The sequence below is a fragment of the Thunnus maccoyii genome, chromosome 16, assembly GCF_910596095.1.
Source record: "Thunnus maccoyii chromosome 16, fThuMac1.1, whole genome shotgun sequence".
Classification (NCBI taxonomy): domain Eukaryota; kingdom Metazoa; phylum Chordata; class Actinopteri; order Scombriformes; family Scombridae; genus Thunnus; species Thunnus maccoyii.
This window is the reverse complement of record NC_056548.1, coordinates 26,510,447-26,528,246: the sequence shown is the minus strand read 5'-3', so window position 1 is coordinate 26,528,246 and position 17,800 is coordinate 26,510,447. Positions and strand designations below refer to the sequence as shown.

The window sequence follows — 17,800 nt, the reverse complement described above, 5'->3', positions numbered from 1 at the left end:
GAAGGTCTGTCCTGTGCTCATAACAGCTGATAATTTATTGGTTATTATGACAATAAATATACCAAGGATCAGACTCCCACCAATATATGATCCTATTTGTGGGTTTATTTTCATCCTAATGACAAATGTATACATTTTTTATTTTACCGAAATAGTTTGTAGTTTTTCATTTTTCAAACACAGTCCTTCTTAAGTGCACAAGTACACATGTGGCCTTCTTTGACAACTTACCAGCAAAAACAGCATTAAAAGTGGCAAGCAAGCAGCTGCGTTGGTGGGGGCACGTTATTTAAGGCACTGGTGAGACAATTAAATACCATCCAGGAAGTCCAGTTGGAGTAACAGATTTATACATTTAAAAGCTTTTCAGACACCATAAAACTGCACAATTGGTAACACTCAAAGACAGGATTTTAAAACTCAGTTATCACAGGGATTAAGTGTTTTATGTTTTGTCATGAAGGGCCTGAAGTAAACCGTCGAAATATGGTATGCACATTACATAGTAATTCACCAGGAATGTAGGCTTCCATGTATGTAATTGGCAAACGCCACACCGTGGTGGATGACGTCATGTTGCACTGCAGCAAAGGTTTAACAACGTTCAACATTTTTACCAGGCACCTGGCAAGAACCCCTACACTGGCACCCCTGCTGTGCCAATGGACTGCCCCCATTCCGCAAAAATAAGCTTTGCACCCAATGTGGGGCTTGAATCCACAACACTAAAATTAAAGAACGGTTTATGGTCAGTCAGAACTGGTTTGTACAACATATTGTCCATACACAATGATATTGATGGTTTTTACAGTTGTATATTCTCAAAGGCAGAGTGAAAAGCCAGCCATCAAAGAGAGGGAGCCAAAATATTGTTTCCATGTATTTTTAGACATTCTCTCCTGGAAGGCATTCATAATTATGCATGCTGTTGTTCACACAAGTGACTGAAATGGTAATGAATGTAAAAAGAGAGCTAGAGAGAGAAGTTCAAATCCTGACAATTTTCTCACCCGTGCACAGCTGGCCAATCACTGCGTAAGGTGGGCATGTCTGATTGTCAGTTTCAGAATGTTATACAAATGACTGTACACAGGCCCCTCTAATCCAGCACCAGAGAGGTGTGGGGAGATGGGGTTTCTGAAGCTATTCAAGCATCCGACAAGCATTTCTGACGGAGTGTATGGCAACTCTGTACCTGCTCTTGCTTGGTAAAAGTACTAATTTTTCAAGCTATGTATTGAATGAACCTCGGATAAAAAATAAAAGTGAAGGCTGGTTTGTTGGTTTTCCAAACAATAGAATCGGGAAAAAAGCAATGCAAAGAACTACATATTGTGAAACAGTGCTTGCATTTGATCCCAGTAAATGTCCCCTAAAAACGGCTCCACCCACCCAATGCACCCAATGTGGTGCGTGACCCCACGACCCTGAGATTAACAGTCTCATGCTCTGCAAACTGAGCTAACTGGGCTGGTCATTCAGTTGACCCTGATCCTGCGGCCTTGTATGGCAAGTTTGGCAAATTCAAGTGTACAACATATTTGAAACTGGGCATACATTACGTTTGAATCCTAATATCCCCAAAAATGGCTCCAAAGCATAACCTTTGTGCCCAATGTGGGGCTCGAACCCACGGCCCTGACGTTAAACATTTCATGCTCTACCGACTGAGCTGACCAGACTGCTCATGTATTTTCAAAGCACAATATTTTCAATAAAAAAAACTTTTCTTTTGATATACGTTGTTCTGACACCTGAGTTCATGCATCTAACGTCACAAATTTCTTGATATTTCATAATCACAAAATTTGTCTTTGTTTTCTCAATGGAATGCACAGCCTTTATTCTGTGTGGTGCCTTGACATACCTGAAAAACTCACAGAGCATGAACACATACAAATACAATGCTGTGATCCCGTGGCCATGATTGACGGGTTCACACAAATTGTTTTTAATACTGGGAATAGAGCACATTTGGATTCTAATGTCCCACAAAGATGAATCAGAAGTTTAAGCCAATATGTCCAATGTGGGGCTCGAACCTGAGATTAAGAGTCTCATGCTCTACCGACTGAGCTAACCGGGCTGTTTTTGTTGTTTCCAAGCAGAAATTTTTCAAAAAAGAACGTTTTTGTTTCGGTGAATTTTATCCTGGCATTTGTCTTCATACATGTAATTTCACAAGTATCTAAATTTGAGCGCCACAAAATTTATTGAACGCAACCTTAAAGGTAATTTGTTTTCAAGATGAGCAATCGTCAATGGAATGCGTAGCCTTTATTCTGTGTATTACCTTGGCATATCTGAGAAAGTCTTGTACAAAGTGTGAGCCCTTACAAATGCACTGTCACGATCTTATGGCTTTCTCTGGTGAGGTCAGAGGAATTGTATTTGAAATTGGAGATACAGTATGTTCGAATCGTGATGTCCTCCAAATACATATCAGAAGATCAAACTGTGCGCCCAATGTGGGACTCGAACCCACGACCCTGAGATTAAAAGTCTCATGCTCTACCGACTGAGCTAACCGGGCTCTTTTTGTTGTTTCCAAGCAGAAATTTTTCGAGAAAGAACGTTTTTGTTTCGGTGCATGTTATCCTGACATTTGTCTTCATGCATGTAATTTCACAAGTATCTAAATTTGAGCGCCACAAAATTTATTGAACGCAACCTTAACGGTAATTTGTATTCAAGATGAGCAATCGGTCAATGGAATGCGTAGCCTTTATTCTGTGTACTACCTTGGCATATCTGAGGGAGTCTTGTACAAAGCGTGAGCAGTTACAAATGCAGTCACGATCCTATGCCCTTCTCTGGTGAGGTCAGAGGAATTGTATTTGAAACTGGACATACAGTATCTTTGAATCATAATGTCCCCCAACGACAAATCAGAAGATTAAACCTTGCGCCCAATGTGGGGCTCGAACCCACGACCCTGAGATTAAGAGTCTCATGCTCTACCGACTGAGCTAACCGGGCTCTTTTTGTTGTTTCAAAGCAGAAATTTTTCGAGAAAGAACGTTTTTGTTTCGGTGAATTTTATCCTGGCATTTGTCTTCATACATGTAATTTCACAAGTATCTAAATTTGAGAGCCACAAAATTTATTGAACGCAACCTTAAAGGTAATTGGTTTTCAAGATGAGCAATCGTCAATGGAATGCGTAGCCTTTATTCTGTGTATTACCTTGGCATATCTGAGAAAGTCTTGTACAAAGTGTGAGCCCTTACAAATGCACTGTCACGATCTTATGGCTTTCTCTGGTGAGGTCAGAGGAATTGTATTTGAAATTGGAGATACAGTATGTTCGAATCGTGATGTCCTCCAAATACATATCAGAAGATCAAACTGTGCGCCCAATGTGGGACTCGAACCCACGACCCTGAGATTAAAAGTCTCATGCTCTACCGACTGAGCTAAGCGGGCTCTTTTTGTTGTTTCCAAGCAGAAATTTTTCGAGAAAGAACGTTTTTGTTTCGGTGCATGTTATCCTGACATTTGTCTTCATGCATGTAATTTCACAAGTATCTAAATTTGAGCGCCACAAAATTTATTGAACGCAACCTTAACGGTAATTTGTATTCAAGATGAGCAATCGGTCAATGGAATGCGTAGCCTTTATTCTGTGTACTACCTTGGCATATCTGAGGGAGTCTTGTGCAAAGCGTGAGCAGTTACAAATGCAGTCACGATCCTATGCCCTTCTCTGGTGAGGTCAGAGGAATTGTATTTGAAACTGGACATACAGTATCTTTGAATCATAATGTCCCCCAACGACAAATCAGAAGATTAAACCTTGCGCCCAATGTGGGGCTCGAACCTACGACCCTGAGATTAAGAGTCTCATGCTCTACCGACTGAGCTAACCGGGCTCTTTTTGTTGTTTCAAAGCAGAAATTTTTCGAGAAAGAACGTTTTTGTTTCGGTGAATTTTATCCTGGCATTTGTCTTCATACATGTAATTTCACAAGTATCTAAATTTGAGAGCCACAAAATTTATTGAACGCAACCTTAAAGGTAATTGGTTTTCAAGATGAGCAATCGTCAATGGAATGCGTAGCCTTTATTCTGTGTATTACCTTGGCATATCTGAGAAGGTCTTGTGCAAAGTGTGAGCCCTTACAAATGCACTGTCACGATCTTATGGCTTTCTCTGGTGAGGTCAGAGGAATTGTATTTGAAATTGGAGATACAGTATGTTCGAATCGTGATGTCCTCCAAATACATATCAGAAGATCAAACTGTGCGCCCAATGTGGGACTCGAACCCACGACCCTGAGATTAAAAGTCTCATGCTCTACCGACTGAGCTAACCGGGCTCTTTTTGTTGTTTCAAAGCAGAAATTTTTCGAGAAAGAACGTTTTTGTTTCGGTGAATTTTATCCTGGCATTTGTCTTCATACATGTAATTTCACAAGTATCTAAATTTGAGAGCCACAAAATTTATTGAACGCAACCTTAAAGGTAATTGGTTTTCAAGATGAGCAATCGTCAATGGAATGCGTAGCCTTTATTCTGTGTATTACCTTGGCATATCTGAGAAGGTCTTGTGCAAAGTGTGAGCCCTTACACATGCACTGTCACGATCTTATGGCTTTCTCTGGTGAGGTCACAGGAATTGTATTTGAAATTGGACATACACTATGTTCGAATCGTGATGTCCTCCAAATACATATCAGAAGATCAAACTGTGCGCCCAATATGGGACTCGAACCCACGACCCTGAGATTAAGAGTCTCATGCTCTACCGACTGAGCTAAGCGGGCTCTTTTTGTTGTTTCCAAGCAGAAATTTTTCGAGAAAGAACGTTTTTGTTTCGGTGCATGTTATCCTGACATTTGTCTTCATGCATGTAATTTCACAAGTATCTAAATTTGAGCGCCACAAAATTTATTGAACGCAACCTTAACGGTAATTTGTATTCAAGATGAGCAATCGGTCAATGGAATGCGTAGCCTTTATTCTGTGTACTACCTTGGCATATCTGAGAGAGTCTTGTGCAAAGCGTGAGCAGTTACAAATGCAGTCACGATCCTATGCCCTTCTCTGGTGAGGTCAGAGGAATTGTATTTGAAACTGGACATACAGTATCTTTGAATCATAATGTCCCCCAATGACAAATCAGAAGATTAAACCTTGCGCCCAATGTGGGGCTCGAACCCACGACCCTGAGATTAAGAGTCTCATGCTCTACCGACTGAGCTAACCGGGCTCTTTTTGTTGTTTCAAAGCAGAAATTTTTCGAGAAAGAACGTTTTTGTTTCGGTGAATTTTATCCTGGCATTTGTCTTCATACATGTAATTTCACAAGTATCTAAATTTGAGAGCCACAAAATTTATTGAACGCAACCTTAAAGGTAATTGGTTTTCAAGATGAGCAATCGTCAATGGAATGCGTAGCCTTTATTCTGTGTATTACCTTGGCATATCTGAGAAGGTCTTGTGCAAAGTGTGAGCCCTTACACATGCACTGTCATGATCTTATGGCTTTCTCTGGTGAGGTCACAGGAATTGTATTTGAAATTGGACATACACTATGTTCGAATCGTGATGTCCTCCAAATACATATCAGAAGATCAAACTGTGCGCCCAATGTGGGACTCGAACCCACGACCCTGAGATTAAAAGTCTCATGCTCTACCGACTGAGCTAAGCGGGCTCTTTTTGTTGTTTCCAAGCAGAAATTTTTCGAGAAAGAACGTTTTTGTTTCGGTGCATGTTATCCTGACATTTGTCTTCATGCATGTAATTTCACAAGTATCTAAATTTGAGCGCCACAAAATTTATTGAACGCAACCTTAACGGTAATTTGTATTCAAGATGAGCAATCGGTCAATGGAATGCGTAGCCTTTATTCTGTGTACTACCTTGGCATATCTGAGGGAGTCTTGTGCAAAGCGTGAGCAGTTACAAATGCAGTCACGATCCTATGCCCTTCTCTGGTGAGGTCAGAGGAATTGTATTTGAAACTGGACATACAGTATCTTTGAATCATAATGTCCCCCAACGACAAATCAGAAGATTAAACCTTGCGCCCAATGTGGGGCTCGAACCCACGACCCTGAGATTAAGAGTCTCATGCTCTACCGACTGAGCTAACCGGGCTCTTTTTGTTGTTTCAAAGCAGAAATGTTTCGAGAAAGAACGTTTTTGTTTCGGTGAATTTTATCCTGGCATTTGTCTTCATACATGTAATTTCACAAGTATCTAAATTTGAGAGCCACAAAATTTATTGAACGCAACCTTAAAGGTAATTGGTTTTCAAGATGAGCAATCGTCAATGGAATGCGTAGCCTTTATTCTGTGTATTACCTTGGCATATCTGAGAAGGTCTTGTGCAAAGTGTGAGCCCTTACAAATGCACTGTCACGATCTTATGGCTTTCTCTGGTGAGGTCAGAGGAATTGTATTTGAAATTGGAGATACAGTATGTTCGAATGGTGATGTCCTCCAAATACATATCAGAAGATCAAACTGTGCGCCCAATGTGGGACTCGAACCCACGACCCTGAGATTAAAAGTCTCATGCTCTACCGACTGAGCTAACCGGGCTCTTTTTGTTGTTTCCAAGCAGAAATTTTTCGAGAAAGAACGTTTTTGTTTCGGTGCATGTTATCCTGACATTTGTCTTCATGCATGTAATTTCACAAGTATCTAAATTTGAGCGCCACAAAATTTATTGAACGCAACCTTAACGGTAATTTGTATTCAAGATGAGCAATCGGTCAATGGAATGCGTAGCCTTTATTCTGTGTACTACCTTGGCATATCTGAGGGAGTCTTGTGCAAAGCGTGAGCAGTTACAAATGCAGTCACGATCCTATGCCCTTCTCTGGTGAGGTCAGAGGAATTGTATTTGAAACTGGACATACAGTATCTTTGAATCATAATGTCCCCCAACGACAAATCAGAAGATTAAACCTTGCGCCCAATGTGGGGCTCGAACCCACGACCCTGAGATTAAGAGTCTCATGCTCTACCGACTGAGCTAACCGGGCTCTTCTTGTTGTTTCAAAGCAGAAATTTTTCGAGAAAGAACGTTTTTGTTTCGGTGAATTTTATCCTGGCATTTGTCTTCATACATGTAATTTCACAAGTATCTAAATTTGAGAGCCACAAAATTTATTGAACGCAACCTTAAAGGTAATTGGTTTTCAAGATGAGCAATCGTCAATGGAATGCGTAGCCTTTATTCTGTGTATTACCTTGGCATATCTGAGAAGGTCTTGTACAAAGTGTGAGCCCTTACAAATGCACTGTCACGATCTTATGGCTTTCTCTGGTGAGGTCAGAGGAATTGTATTTGAAATTGGAGATACAGTATGTTTGAATCGTGATGTCCTCCAAATACATATCAGAAGATCAAACTGTGCGCCCAATGTGGGACTCGAACCCACGACCCTGAGATTAAAAGTCTCATGCTCTACCGGCTGAGCTAAGCGGGCTCTTTTTGTTGTTTCCAAGCAGAGATTTTTCGAGAAAGAACGTTTTTGTTTCGGTGCATGTTATCCCGACATTTGTCTTCATGCATGTAATTTCACAAGTATCTAAATTTGAGCGCCACAAAATTTATTGAACGCAACCTTAACGGTAATTTGTATTCAAGATGAGCAATCGGTCAATGGAATGCGTAGCCTTTATTCTGTGTACTACCTTGGCATATCTGAGGGAGTCTTGTGCAAAGCGTGAGCAGTTACGATCCTATGCCCTTCTCTGGTGAGGTCAGAGGAATTGTATTTGAAACTGGACATACAGTATGTTTGAATCATAATGTCCCCCAACGACAAATCAGAAGATTAAACCTTGCGCCCAATGTGGGGCTCGAACCCACGACCCTGAGATTAAGAGTCTCATGCTCTACCGACTGAGCTAACCGGGCTCTTTTTGTTGTTTCAAAGCAGAAATTTTTCGAGAAAGAACGTTTTTGTTTCGGTGAATTTTATCCTGGCATTTGTCTTCATACATGTAATTTCACAAGTATCTAAATTTGAGAGCCACAAAATTTATTGAACGCAACCTTAAAGGTAATTGGTTTTCAAGATGAGCAATCGTCAATGGAATGCGTAGCCTTTATTCTGTGTATTACCTTGGCATATCTGAGAAGGTCTTGTGCAAAGTGTGAGCCCTTACAAATGCACTGTCACGATCTTATGGCTTTCTCTGGTGAGGTCAGAGGAATTGTATTTGAAATTGGAGATACAGTATGTTCGAATGGTGATGTCCTCCAAATACATATCAGAAGATCAAACTGTGCGCCCAATGTGGGACTCGAACCCACGACCCTGAGATTAAAAGTCTCATGCTCTACCGACTGAGCTAACCGGGCTCTTTTTGTTGTTTCCAAGCAGAAATCTTTCGAGAAAGAACGTTTTTGTTTCGGTGCATGTTATCCTGACATTTGTCTTCATGCATGTAATTTCACAAGTATCTAAATTTGAGCGCCACAAAATTTATTGAACGCAACCTTAACGGTAATTTGTATTCAAGATGAGCAATCGGTCAATGGAATGCGTAGCCTTTATTCTGTGTACTACCTTGGCATATCTGAGGGAGTCTTGTGCAAAGCGTGAGCAGTTACAAATGCAGTCACGATCCTATGCCCTTCTCTGCTGAGGTCAGAGGAATTGTATTTGAAACTGGACATACAGTATCTTTGAATCATAATGTCCCCCAACGACAAATCAGAAGATTAAACCTTGCGCCCAATGTGGGGCTCGAACCCACGACCCTGAGATTAAGAGTCTCATGCTCTACCGACTGAGCTAACCGGGCTCTTTTTGTTGTTTCAAAGCAGAAATTTTTCGAGAAAGAACGTTTTTGTTTCGGTGAATTTTATCCTGGCATTTGTCTTCATACATGTAATTTCACAAGTATCTAAATTTGAGAGCCACAAAATTTATTGAACGCAACCTTAAAGGTAATTGGTTTTCAAGATGAGCAATCGTCAATGGAATGCGTAGCCTTTATTCTGTGTATTACCTTGGCATATCTGAGAAGGTCTTGTACAAAGTGTGAGCCCTTACAAATGCACTGTCACGATCTTATGGCTTTCTCTGGTGAGGTCAGAGGAATTGTATTTGAAATTGGAGATACAGTATGTTCGAATCGTGATGTCCTCCAAATACATATCAGAAGATCAAACTGTGCGCCCAATGTGGGACTCGAACCCATGACCCTGAGATTAAAAGTCTCATGCTCTACCGACTGAGCTAACCGGGCTCTTTTTGTTGTTTCCAAGCAGAAATTTTTCGAGAAAGAACGTTTTTGTTTCGGTGCATGTTATCCTGACATTTGTCTTCATGCATGTAATTTCACAAGTATCTAAATTTGAGCGCCACAAAATTTATTGAACGCAACCTTAACGGTAATTTGTATTCAAGATGAGCAATCGGTCAATGGAATGCGTAGCCTTTATTCTGTGTACTACCTTGGCATATCTGAGGGAGTCTTGTGCAAAGCGTGAGCAGTTACAAATGCAGTCACGATCCTATGCCCTTCTCTGGTGAGGTCAGAGGAATTGTATTTGAAACTGGACATACAGTATCTTTGAATCATAATGTCCCCCAACGACAAATCAGAAGATTAAACCTTGCGCCCAATGTGGGGCTCGAACCCACGACCCTGAGATTAAGAGTCTCATGCTCTACCGACTGAGCTAACCGGGCTCTTTTTGTTGTTTCAAAGCAGAAATTTTTCGAGAAAGAACGTTTTTGTTTCGGTGAATTTTATCCTGGCATTTGTCTTCATACATGTAATTTCACAAGTATCTAAATTTGAGAGCCACAAAATTTATTGAACGCAACCTTAAAGGTAATTGGTTTTCAAGATGAGCAATCGTCAATGGAATGCGTAGCCTTTATTCTGTGTATTACCTTGGCATATCTGAGAAGGTCTTGTACAAAGTGTGAGCCCTTACAAATGCACTGTCACGATCTTATGGCTTTCTCTGGTGAGGTCAGAGGAATTGTATTTGAAATTGGAGATACAGTATGTTCGAATCGTGATGTCCTCCAAATACATATCAGAAGATCAAACTGTGCGCCCAATGTGGGACTCGAACCCATGACCCTGAGATTAAAAGTCTCATGCTCTACCGACTGAGCTAACCGGGCTCTTTTTGTTGTTTCCAAGCAGAAATTTTTCGAGAAAGAACGTTTTTGTTTCGGTGCATGTTATCCTGACATTTGTCTTCATGCATGTAATTTCACAAGTATCTAAATTTGAGCGCCACAAAATTTATTGAACGCAACCTTAACGGTAATTTGTATTCAAGATGAGCAATCGGTCAATGGAATGCGTAGCCTTTATTCTGTGTACTACCTTGGCATATCTGAGGGAGTCTTGTGCAAAGCGTGAGCAGTTACAAATGCAGTCACGATCCTATGCCCTTCTCTGGTGAGGTCAGAGGAATTGTATTTGAAACTGGACATACAGTATCTTTGAATCATAATGTCCCCCAACGACAAATCAGAAGATTAAACCTTGCGCCCAATGTGGGGCTCGAACCCACGACCCTGAGATTAAGAGTCTCATGCTCTACCGACTGAGCTAACCGGGCTCTTTTTGTTGTTTCAAAGCAGAAATTTTTCGAGAAAGAACGTTTTTGTTTCGGTGAATTTTATCCTGGCATTTGTCTTCATACATGTAATTTCACAAGTATCTAAATTTGAGAGCCACAAAATTTATTGAACGCAACCTTAAAGGTAATTGGTTTTCAAGATGAGCAATCGTCAATGGAATGCGTAGCCTTTATTCTGTGTATTACCTTGGCATATCTGAGAAGGTCTTGTACAAAGTGTGAGCCCTTACAAATGCACTGTCACGATCTTATGGCTTTCTCTGGTGAGGTCAGAGGAATTGTATTTGAAATTGGAGATACAGTATGTTCGAATCGTGATGTCCTCCAAATACATATCAGAAGATCAAACTGTGCGCCCAATGTGGGACTCGAACCCACGACCCTGAGATTAAAAGTCTCATGCTCTACCGACTGAGCTAACCGGGCTCTTTTTGTTGTTTCCAAGCAGAAATTTTTCGAGAAAGAACGTTTTTGTTTCGGTGCATGTTATCCTGACATTTGTCTTCATGCATGTAATTTCACAAGTATCTAAATTTGAGCGCCACAAAATTTATTGAACGCAACCTTAACGGTAATTTGTATTCAAGATGAGCAATCGGTCAATGGAATGCGTAGCCTTTATTCTGTGTACTACCTTGGCATATCTGAGGGAGTCTTGTGCAAAGCGTGAGCAGTTACAAATGCAGTCACGATCCTATGCCCTTCTCTGGTGAGGTCAGAGGAATTGTATTTGAAACTGGACATACAGTATCTTTGAATCATAATGTCCCCCAACGACAAATCAGAAGATTAAACCTTGCGCCCAATGTGGGGCTCGAACCCACGACCCTGAGATTAAAAGTCTCATGCTCTACCGACTGAGCTAACCGGGCTCTTTTTGTTGTTTCCAAGCAGAAATTTTTCGAGAAAGAACGTTTTTGTTTCGGTGAATTTTATCCTGGCATTTGTCTTCATACATGTAATTTCACAAGTATCTAAATTTGAGAGCCACAAAATTTATTGAACGCAACCTTAAAGGTAATTGGTTTTCAAGATGAGCAATCGTCAATGGAATGCGTAGCCTTTATTCTGTGTATTACCTTGGCATATCTGAGAAAGTCTTGTACAAAGTGTGAGCCCTTACAAATGCACTGTCACGATCTTATGGCTTTCTCTGGTGAGGGCAGAGGAATTGTATTTGAAATTGGAGATGCAGTATGTTTGAATCGTGATGTCCTCCAAATACATATCAGAAGATCAAACTGTGCGCCCAATGTGGGACTCGAACCCACGACCCTGAGATTAAAAGTCTCATGCTCTACCGACTGAGCTAACCGGGCTCTTTTTGTTGTTTCCAAGCAGAAATTTTTCGAGAAAGAACGTTTTTGTTTCGGTGCATGTTATCCTGACATTTGTCTTCATGCATGTAATTTCACAAGTATCTAAATTTGAGCGCCACAAAATTTATTTAACGCAACCTTAACGGTAATTTGTATTCAAGATGAGCAATCGGTGAATGGAATGCGTAGCCTTTATTCTGTGTACTACCTTGGCATATCTGAGGGAGTCTTGTACAAAGCGTGAGCAGTTACAAATGCAGTCACGATTCTATGCCCTTCTCTGGTGAGGTCAGAGGAATTGTATTTGAAACTGGACATACAGTATCTTTGAATCATAATGTCCCTCAACAACAAATCAGAAGATTAAACCTTGCGCCCAATGTGGGGCTCGAACCCACGACCCTGAGATTAAGAGTCTCATGCTCTACCGACTGAGCTAACCGGGCTCTTTTTGTTGTTTCAAAGCAGAAATTTTTCGAGAAAGAACGTTTTTGTTTCGGTGAATTTTATCCTGGCATTTGTCTTCACACATGTAATTTCACAAGTATCTAAATTTGAGAGCCACAAAATTTATTGAACGCAACCTTAAAGGTGATTGGTTTTCAAGATGAGCAATCGTCAATGGAATGCATAGCCTTTATTCTGTGTATTACCTTGGCATATCTGAGAAGGTCTTGTACAAAGTGTGAGCCCTTAAAAATGCACTGTCACGATCTTATGGCTTTCTCTGGTGAGGTCACAGGAATTGTATTTGAAATTGGAGATACAGTATGTTCGAATCGTGATGTCCTCCAAATACATATCAGAAGATCAAACGTGGGACTCAAACCCACGACCCTGAGATTAAAAGTCTCATGCTCTACCGACTGAGCTAACCGGGCTCTTTTTGTTGTTTCCAAGCAGAAATTTTTCGAGAAAGAACGTTTTTGTTTCGGTGCATGTTATCCTGACATTTGTCTTCATGCATGTAATTTCACAAGTATCTAAATTTGAGCGCCACAAAATTTATTGAACGCAACCTTAACGGTAATTTGTATTCAAGATGAGCAATCGGTCAATGGAATGCGTAGCCTTTATTCTGTGTACTACCTTGGCATATCTGAGGGAGTCTTGTGCAAAGCGTGAGCAGTTACAAATGCAGTCACGATCCTATGCCCTTCTCTGGTGAGGTCAGAGGAATTGTATTTGAAACTGGACATACAGTATCTTTGAATCATAATGTCCCCCAACGACAAATCAGAAGATTAAACCTTGCGCCCAATGTGGGGCTCGAACCCACGACCCTGAGATTAAGAGTCTCATGCTCTACCGACTGAGCTAACCGGGCTCTTTTTGTTGTTTCCAAGCAGAAATTTTTCGAGAAAGAACGTTTTTGTTTCGGTGCATGTTATCCTGACATTTGTCTTCATGCATGTAATTTCACAAGTATCTAAATTTGAGCGCCACAAAATTTATTGAACGCAACCTTAAAGGTGATTGGTTTTCAAGATGAGCAATCGTCAATGGAATGCGTAGCCTTTATTCTGTCTATTACCTTGGCATATCTGAGAAGGTCTTGTACAAAGTGTGAGCCCTTACAAATGCACTGTCACGATCTTATGGCTTTCTCTGGTGAGGTCACAGGAATTGTATTTGAAATTGGAGATACAGTATGTTTGAATCGTGATGTCCTCCAAATACATATCAGAAGATCAAACGTGGGACTCGAACCCACGACCCTGAGATTAAAAGTCTCATGCTCTACCGACTGAGCTAACCGGGCTCTTTTTGTTGTTTCCAAGCAGAAATTTTTCGAGAAAGAACATTTTTGTTTCGGTGAATTTTATCCTGGCATTTGTCTTCATACATGTAATTTCACAAGTATCTAAATTTGAGAGCCACAAAATTTATTGAACGCAACCTTAAAGGTAATTGGTTTTCAAGATGAGCAATCGTCAATGGAATGCGTAGCCTTTATTCTGTGTATTACCTTGGCATATCTGAGAAAGTCTTGTACAAAGTGTGAGCCCTTACAAATGCACTGTCACGATCTTATGGCTTTCTCTGGTGAGGTCAGAGGAATTGTATTTGAAATTGGAGATACAGTATGTTCGAATCGTGATGTCCTCCAAATACATATCAGAAGATCAAACTGTGCGCCCAATGTGGGACTCGAACCCACGACCCTGAGATTAAAAGTCTCATGCTCTACCGACTGAACTAACCGGGCTCTTTTTGTTGTGTCCAAGCAGAAATTTTTCGAGAAAGAACGTTTTTGTTTCGGTGCATGTTATCCTGACATTTGTCTTCATGCATGTAATTTCACAAGTATCTAAATTTGAGCGCCACAAAATTTATTGAACGCAACCTTAACGGTAATTTGTATTCAAGATGAGCAATCGGTCAATGGAATGCGTAGCCTTTATTCTGTGTACTACCTTGGCATATCTGAGGGAGTCTTGTGCAAAGCGTGAGCAGTTACAAATGCAGTCACGATCCTATGCCCTTCTCTGGTGAGGTCAGAGGAATTGTATTTGAAACTGGACATACAGTATCTTTGAATCATAATGTCCCCCAACGACAAATCAGAAGATTAAACCTTGCGCCCAATGTGGGGCTCGAACCCACGACCCTGAGATTAAGAGTCTCATGCTCTACCGACTGAGCTAACCGGGCTCTTTTTGTTGTTTCCAAGCAGAAATTTTTCGAGAAAGAACGTTTTTGTTTCGGTGCATGTTATCCTGACATTTGTCTTCATGCATGTAATTTCACAAGTATCTAAATTTGAGCGCCACAAAATTTATTGAACGCAACCTTAAAGGTAATTGGTTTTCAAGATGAGCAATTGTCAATGGAATGCGTAGCCTTTATTCTGTGTATTACCTTGGCATATCTGAGAAAGTCTTGTACAAAGTGTGAGCCCTTACAAATGCACTGTCACGATCTTATGGCTTTCTCTGGTGAGGGCAGAGGAATTGTATTTGAAATTGGAGATGCAGTATGTTTGAATCGTGATGTCCTCCAAATACATATCAGAAGATCAAACTGTGCGCCCAATGTGGGACTCGAACCCACGACCCTGAGATTAAAAGTCTCATGCTCTACCGACTGAGCTAACCGGGCTCTTTTTGTTGTTTCCAAGCAGAAATTTTTCGAGAAAGAACGTTTTTGTTTCGGTGCATGTTATCCTGACATTTGTCTTCATGCATGTAATTTCACAAGTATCTAAATTTGAGCGCCACAAAATTTATTGAACGCAACCTTAACGGTAATTTGTATTCAAGATGAGCAATCGGTGAATGGAATGCGTAGCCTTTATTCTGTGTACTACCTTGGCATATCTGAGGGAGTCTTGTACAAAGCGTGAGCAGTTACAAATGCAGTCACGATTCTATGCCCTTCTCTGGTGAGGTCAGAGGAATTGTATTTGAAACTGGACATACAGTATCTTTGAATCATAATGTCCCTCAACAACAAATCAGAAGATTAAACCTTGCGCCCAATGTGGGGCTCGAACCCACGACCCTGAGATTAAGAGTCTCATGCTCTACCGACTGAGCTAACCGGGCTCTTTTTGTTGTTTCAAAGCAGAAATTTTTCGAGAAAGAACGTTTTTGTTTCGGTGAATTTTATCCTGGCATTTGTCTTCACACATGTAATTTCACAAGTATCTAAATTTGAGAGCCACAAAATTTATTGAACGCAACCTTAAAGGTGATTGGTTTTCAAGATGAGCAATCGTCAATGGAATGCATAGCCTTTATTCTGTGTATTACCTTGGCATATCTGAGAAGGTCTTGTACAAAGTGTGAGCCCTTAAAAATGCACTGTCACGATCTTATGGCTTTCTCTGGTGAGGTCACAGGAATTGTATTTGAAATTGGAGATACAGTATGTTCGAATCGTGATGTCCTCCAAATACTTATCAGAAGATCAAACGTGGGAGTCAAACCCACGACCCTGAGATTAAAAGTCTCATGCTCTACCGACTGAGCTAACCGGGCTCTTTTTGTTGTTTCCAAGCAGAAATTTTTCGAGAAAGAACGTTTTTGTTTCGGTGAATTTTATCCTGGCATTTGTCTTCATACATGTAATTTCACAAGTATCTAAATTTGAGAGCCACAAAATTTGTTGAACGCAACCTTAAAGGTAATTGGTTTTCAAGATGAGCAATCGTCAATGGAATGCGTAGCCTTTATTCTGTGTATTACCTTGGCATATCTGAGAAAGTCTTGTACAAAGTGTGAGCCCTTACAAATGCACTGTCACGATCTTATGGCTTTCTCTGGTGAGGTCAGAGGAATTGTATTTGAAATTGGAGATACAGTATGTTTGAATCGTGATGTCCTCCAAATACATATCAGAAGATCAAACTGTGCGCCCAATGTGGGACTCGAACCCACGACCCTGAGATTAAAAGTCTCATGCTCTACCGACTGAGCTAACCGGGCTCTTTTTGTTGTTTCCAAGCAGAAATTTTTCGAGAAAGAACGTTTTTGTTTCGGTGCATGTTATCCTGACATTTGTCTTCATGCATGTAATTTCACAAGTATCTAAATTTGAGCGCCACAAAATTTATTGAACGCAACCTTAACGGTAATTTGTATTCAAGATGAGCAATCGGTCAATGGAATGCGTAGCCTTTATTCTGTGTACTACCTTGGCATATTTGAGGGAGTCTTGTACAAAGCGTGAGCAGTTACGATCCTATGCCCTTCTCTGGTGAGGTCAGAGGAATTGTATTTGAAACTGGACATACAGTATCTTTGAATCATAATGTCCCCCAACGACAAATCAGAAGATTAAACCTTGCGCCCAATGTGGGGCTCGAACCCACGACCCTGAGATTAAGAGTCTCATGCTCTACCGACTGAGCTAACCGGGCTCTTTTTGTTGTTTCAAAGCAGAAATTTTTCGAGAAAGAACGTTTTTGTTTCGGTGAATTTTATCCTGGCATTTGTCTTCATACATGTAATTTCACAAGTATCTAAATTTGAGAGCCACAAAATTTATTGAACGCAACCTTAAAGGTAATTGGTTTTCAAGATGAGCAATCGTCAATGGAATGCGTAGCCTTTATTCTGTGTATTACCTTGGCATATCTGAGAAAGTCTTGTACAAAGTGTGAGCCCTTACAAATGCACTGTCACGATCTTATGGCTTTCTCTGGTGAGGTCACAGGAATTGTATTTGAAATTGGAGATACAGTATGTTCGAATCGTGATGTCCTCCAAATACATATCAGAAGATCAAACGTGGGACTCAAACCCACGACCCTGAGATTAAAAGTCTCATGCTCTACCGACTGAGCTAACCGGGCTCTTTTTGTTGTTTCCAAGCAGAAATTTTTCGAGAAAGAACGTTTTTGTTTCGGTGCATGTTATCCTGACATTTGTCTTCATGCATGTAATTTCACAAGTATCTAAATTTGAGCGCCACAAAATTTATTGAACGCAACCTTAACGGTAATTTGTATTCAAGATGAGCAATCGGTCAATGGAATGCGTAGCCTTTATTCTGTGTACTACCTTGGCATATCTGAGGGAGTCTTGTGCAAAGCGTGAGCAGTTACAAATGCAGTCACGATCCTATGCCCTTCTCTGGTGAGGTCAGAGGAATTGTATTTGAAACTGGACATACAGTATCTTTGAATCATAATGTCCCCCAACGACAAATCAGAAGATTAAACCTTGCGCCCAATGTGGGGCTCGAACCCACGACCCTGAGATTAAGAGTCTCATGCTCTACCGACTGAGCTAACCGGGCTCTTTTTGTTGTTTCCAAGCAGAAATTTTTCGAGAAAGAACGTTTTTGTTTCGGTGCATGTTATCCTGACATTTGTCTTCATGCATGTAATTTCACAAGTATCTAAATTTGAGCGCCACAAAATTTATTGAACGCAACCTTAAAGGTGATTGGTTTT

General features: G+C 40.6%; 31 non-coding genes across 31 annotated transcripts; all 31 read right to left on the bottom strand.

Moving 5' to 3' along the window:
• Window positions 1-2,460: 2,460 nt before the first annotated feature.
• Window positions 2,461-2,533, bottom strand: trnak-uuu. Its single transcript has one exon. It is a non-coding gene; the product is annotated as a tRNA-Lys (tRNA).
• Window positions 2,534-2,906: 373 nt separating this feature from the next.
• On the bottom strand, window positions 2,907-2,979 carry trnak-cuu. Its single transcript has one exon. It is a non-coding gene; the product is annotated as a tRNA-Lys (tRNA).
• A 374-nt stretch (window positions 2,980-3,353) lies between these two features.
• Window positions 3,354-3,426, bottom strand: trnak-uuu. Its single transcript has one exon. It is a non-coding gene; the product is annotated as a tRNA-Lys (tRNA).
• A 373-nt stretch (window positions 3,427-3,799) lies between these two features.
• Window positions 3,800-3,872, bottom strand: trnak-cuu. Its single transcript has one exon. It is a non-coding gene; the product is annotated as a tRNA-Lys (tRNA).
• Window positions 3,873-4,246: 374 nt separating this feature from the next.
• trnak-uuu lies at window positions 4,247-4,319 on the bottom strand. The gene has a single exon. It is a non-coding gene; the product is annotated as a tRNA-Lys (tRNA).
• Window positions 4,320-4,693: 374 nt separating this feature from the next.
• Window positions 4,694-4,766, bottom strand: trnak-cuu. The gene has a single exon. It is a non-coding gene; the product is annotated as a tRNA-Lys (tRNA).
• A 373-nt stretch (window positions 4,767-5,139) lies between these two features.
• Window positions 5,140-5,212, bottom strand: trnak-cuu. The gene has a single exon. It is a non-coding gene; the product is annotated as a tRNA-Lys (tRNA).
• A 374-nt stretch (window positions 5,213-5,586) lies between these two features.
• Window positions 5,587-5,659, bottom strand: trnak-uuu. The gene has a single exon. It is a non-coding gene; the product is annotated as a tRNA-Lys (tRNA).
• Window positions 5,660-6,032: 373 nt separating this feature from the next.
• Window positions 6,033-6,105, bottom strand: trnak-cuu. Its single transcript has one exon. It is a non-coding gene; the product is annotated as a tRNA-Lys (tRNA).
• Window positions 6,106-6,479: 374 nt separating this feature from the next.
• trnak-uuu lies at window positions 6,480-6,552 on the bottom strand. The gene has a single exon. It is a non-coding gene; the product is annotated as a tRNA-Lys (tRNA).
• A 373-nt stretch (window positions 6,553-6,925) lies between these two features.
• Window positions 6,926-6,998, bottom strand: trnak-cuu. Its single transcript has one exon. It is a non-coding gene; the product is annotated as a tRNA-Lys (tRNA).
• A 374-nt stretch (window positions 6,999-7,372) lies between these two features.
• trnak-uuu lies at window positions 7,373-7,445 on the bottom strand. Its single transcript has one exon. It is a non-coding gene; the product is annotated as a tRNA-Lys (tRNA).
• A 361-nt stretch (window positions 7,446-7,806) lies between these two features.
• trnak-cuu lies at window positions 7,807-7,879 on the bottom strand. The gene has a single exon. It is a non-coding gene; the product is annotated as a tRNA-Lys (tRNA).
• A 374-nt stretch (window positions 7,880-8,253) lies between these two features.
• Window positions 8,254-8,326, bottom strand: trnak-uuu. Its single transcript has one exon. It is a non-coding gene; the product is annotated as a tRNA-Lys (tRNA).
• Window positions 8,327-8,699: 373 nt separating this feature from the next.
• trnak-cuu lies at window positions 8,700-8,772 on the bottom strand. The gene has a single exon. It is a non-coding gene; the product is annotated as a tRNA-Lys (tRNA).
• Window positions 8,773-9,146: 374 nt separating this feature from the next.
• On the bottom strand, window positions 9,147-9,219 carry trnak-uuu. Its single transcript has one exon. It is a non-coding gene; the product is annotated as a tRNA-Lys (tRNA).
• Window positions 9,220-9,592: 373 nt separating this feature from the next.
• Window positions 9,593-9,665, bottom strand: trnak-cuu. The gene has a single exon. It is a non-coding gene; the product is annotated as a tRNA-Lys (tRNA).
• Window positions 9,666-10,039: 374 nt separating this feature from the next.
• trnak-uuu lies at window positions 10,040-10,112 on the bottom strand. Its single transcript has one exon. It is a non-coding gene; the product is annotated as a tRNA-Lys (tRNA).
• A 373-nt stretch (window positions 10,113-10,485) lies between these two features.
• Window positions 10,486-10,558, bottom strand: trnak-cuu. The gene has a single exon. It is a non-coding gene; the product is annotated as a tRNA-Lys (tRNA).
• A 374-nt stretch (window positions 10,559-10,932) lies between these two features.
• trnak-uuu lies at window positions 10,933-11,005 on the bottom strand. The gene has a single exon. It is a non-coding gene; the product is annotated as a tRNA-Lys (tRNA).
• Window positions 11,006-11,378: 373 nt separating this feature from the next.
• On the bottom strand, window positions 11,379-11,451 carry trnak-uuu. Its single transcript has one exon. It is a non-coding gene; the product is annotated as a tRNA-Lys (tRNA).
• A 374-nt stretch (window positions 11,452-11,825) lies between these two features.
• On the bottom strand, window positions 11,826-11,898 carry trnak-uuu. The gene has a single exon. It is a non-coding gene; the product is annotated as a tRNA-Lys (tRNA).
• Window positions 11,899-12,271: 373 nt separating this feature from the next.
• Window positions 12,272-12,344, bottom strand: trnak-cuu. Its single transcript has one exon. It is a non-coding gene; the product is annotated as a tRNA-Lys (tRNA).
• Window positions 12,345-13,152: 808 nt separating this feature from the next.
• trnak-cuu lies at window positions 13,153-13,225 on the bottom strand. Its single transcript has one exon. It is a non-coding gene; the product is annotated as a tRNA-Lys (tRNA).
• Window positions 13,226-14,034: 809 nt separating this feature from the next.
• On the bottom strand, window positions 14,035-14,107 carry trnak-uuu. The gene has a single exon. It is a non-coding gene; the product is annotated as a tRNA-Lys (tRNA).
• A 373-nt stretch (window positions 14,108-14,480) lies between these two features.
• On the bottom strand, window positions 14,481-14,553 carry trnak-cuu. Its single transcript has one exon. It is a non-coding gene; the product is annotated as a tRNA-Lys (tRNA).
• Window positions 14,554-14,927: 374 nt separating this feature from the next.
• Window positions 14,928-15,000, bottom strand: trnak-uuu. The gene has a single exon. It is a non-coding gene; the product is annotated as a tRNA-Lys (tRNA).
• Window positions 15,001-15,373: 373 nt separating this feature from the next.
• trnak-cuu lies at window positions 15,374-15,446 on the bottom strand. Its single transcript has one exon. It is a non-coding gene; the product is annotated as a tRNA-Lys (tRNA).
• Window positions 15,447-16,255: 809 nt separating this feature from the next.
• trnak-uuu lies at window positions 16,256-16,328 on the bottom strand. Its single transcript has one exon. It is a non-coding gene; the product is annotated as a tRNA-Lys (tRNA).
• Window positions 16,329-16,689: 361 nt separating this feature from the next.
• trnak-cuu lies at window positions 16,690-16,762 on the bottom strand. Its single transcript has one exon. It is a non-coding gene; the product is annotated as a tRNA-Lys (tRNA).
• Window positions 16,763-17,570: 808 nt separating this feature from the next.
• trnak-cuu lies at window positions 17,571-17,643 on the bottom strand. Its single transcript has one exon. It is a non-coding gene; the product is annotated as a tRNA-Lys (tRNA).
• Window positions 17,644-17,800: the final 157 nt, after the last annotated feature.